The sequence below is a fragment of the Nannospalax galili genome, unplaced genomic scaffold (genome assembly GCF_000622305.1).
Source record: "Nannospalax galili isolate Female #2095 unplaced genomic scaffold, S.galili_v1.0 scaffold191, whole genome shotgun sequence".
Taxonomy (NCBI): Eukaryota; Metazoa; Chordata; class Mammalia; order Rodentia; family Spalacidae; genus Nannospalax; species Nannospalax galili.
The window spans coordinates 597,808-600,546 of NW_008331484.1; positions in this window are offsets into that span (position 1 = coordinate 597,808).

The following is a 2,739-nucleotide window of genomic DNA, read 5'->3' on the forward strand; positions in this document are numbered from 1 at the left end:
ATTGTCTCACCTCTGCATCATGGTTTTCCCACTTAAGGTGCCCCAATTTCCCCCTTTCTCCCTTAATAATACCCTTCTCCTACGGTCCTACCTCTCTTGAGCTCCTTCTTTCCCTTTATCCCCTAGGTTCCTTGTATATCCTTCCCTCCCCCCTCCCTTAAACTAACCCAATTTTTATCCATATCTCCCTTATTAAGGCCTGTTTCCTACTGTTGTTCTCTTTCAGGTTCTTTCTTTTCCTTTACCTCCCTGTTTCCTTTCATTATCCTGGTTCCTGTAGTTATGTCTGGATACATACTCACTTATGAGGGCTTGGTTCTAGGATCCACAAATGAGGGAGAACATATGTCTATTTTTTTCTGAGTCTGTGTTACTTCACATAGTATAACAGTTTCTAGTTCCATCCATTTACCTGCAAATTTCATGATTTCATCTTTCTTTACTGCTGAGTAAAACTCCATTGTATAAATGAACCACATTTCATTATCCACTCGTCAGTTGAGGGACACTTAGGTTGCTTCCATCTCTTAGCTACTGTGAAAAGAGCAGCAACAAACATGGATGTACAAGTGTCTCTGCAATAGGATGAGTTCTTTGGGTATATGCCAAGGAGGGGTATAACTGGGTCAAATGGTAGGTTCATTTGTAATTTTTCAAGAGCTTTCCACCCTGCTTTCCATAGGGGTTGAACAAGTTTGCAGCCCCACCAGCAGTGGATGAATGTTCCCCTTTCCCCCCATCTTCTCCAACGTTTGGTATCATTTGTTCTCTTGATCTTAGCCAGTCTGACTGGGGTAAGGTGAAATCTTAAAGTGGTTTTAATTTGCATTTCCATAATTATTAGTGATGTTGAACATCTTTTAGGATGCTTCATAGCCATCTTTACTTCTTCTTTTGAGAACTCTCTGTTCAGCTCCTTAGCCCATCTTTTAATTGGGTTACTTCTTGTCTTGAGTCTCTGTTTTTTGAGTTTGTTATATATTCTGGATATTAAACCTCTGTTGGATGTGTCGCTGGTGAAGATTTTCTCCCATTCTGTGGGTTTTCTGTTCGCTTCCCTGGTTGCCTCCTTTGATGGACAGAAGCTTTTTAGTTTAATGAGGTCCCATTTGTTAATTCTTGCCCTTGTTTCCTGAGCAATTGATGTCCGGTTTAGAAAATCCTTTCCTACACCTATATCTTGTAGGTTTTTCCCAATGTTTTCTTCTAACAGTTTCAGAGTTTCAGGCTTTACATTGAGGCCTTTGATCCATTTGAAATTGACTTTTCTGCAGGGTGAATGATAAGGGTTTAGTTTCATTCTTCTGCAGGTGGAGATCTAGTTTTGCCAGCACCATTTGTTGAACATGTTGTCTTTCCTCCAGTGAATATTCTTGTCCCCTTTGTCAAATATCAGGTAGCTGAAATTGCATGTACTCATATTTGGATCTTCCATTTTGTTTCATTGGTCTATGGGTCTATTTTTCTGCCAGTACCATGTTGTTTTTATGACTGTAGCTCTGTAATACAGCCTAAAACCTGGTATAGTAATCCCCCTGGCATTGCTCTTAGCGCTCAGGGTTGTTTTGGCTATCCGAGGCCTTTTCTGCTTCCATATGAATCATAGGATTTTTTTTTCCAATTCTGCAAAGAATGTCATGGGAATTTGATTGGCATTGCTTTGAATCTATAAATGGCTCTTGGTAGGCTGGAATTTTTCATGGTATTAGTTCTTCCAATCCGTGAGCATGGGAGGCCCTTCCATCTTCTGATGTCTTCCTCAATTTCTTTCTTTAAAGAGTTACAATTTTCTTTGTAGAGCTCTTTAATGTCTTTTTGTTTTTCGTCAGGTTTATTCTGAGATATTTTATTTTATTTTTTTTTGCAGCAATTGTGAAGGGGAATGTTTCCATGTGCTCTTTTTCTGATTGCTTGTTATTGGTATAGAGAAAGGCTACAGACTTTTGTAGGTTAATTTTGTAACTTGCCACTTTACTGAACATGTTAATAATTTCTAGGAGTTTTCTGGTGGAATTTTGGCGTCCCTTAGATATATTATCATATCATCTGCAAAAAAAGGATAATTTGATCTCTTCTTTTCCAATCATTACTCCTTTAATTTCCTTCTCTTGTCTTATTGCTTTTGCAAGAATTTCAAGCACTATCTTAAAGAAGACTGGAGATAACGGACAGCTTTGTCTGGTACCAGAGAGTGGGCTGTTGGCTGTGAAGAACCTGAAAATGATGTTGGCTGTGTGTTTGTTATATATGGCTTTAGTTATGTTGAAGTATGTTCCCTCCAGTCCAATTCCCTCTAGGGCTTTGAACATAAATGCATGTTGAATTTGTCAAAGGCCTTCTCTGCATCTATTGAGATGACCATGTGGTTCTTGTCTTTGACCCCATTTATATGTTTTATGACATTTATTGACTTACATATATTGAACTATCCCCACATCTCTGGGATCAAGCCTACTTGATCATGGTGGATGATCTTTTTGATATGTTTCTGTATGTGATTTGCAAGTATCTTGTTGAGAATTTTTGCATCTATGTTCATTAAGGGTATGGGTCTATAGTTTTCATTTTTGGTTGTATCTTTCCTGGCTTTGGTATTAGAGTGATGCTGGTTTCATAGAAGTAATTTGGAAGTTTTCCCTCCATTTCTATCTTTTTGAATGGATTAAATCATATTGGATGTAGATCTTCTTTAAATGTCTGCTAGAATTCTGCTGTGTATCCTTCTGGTCCTGGGCTTTG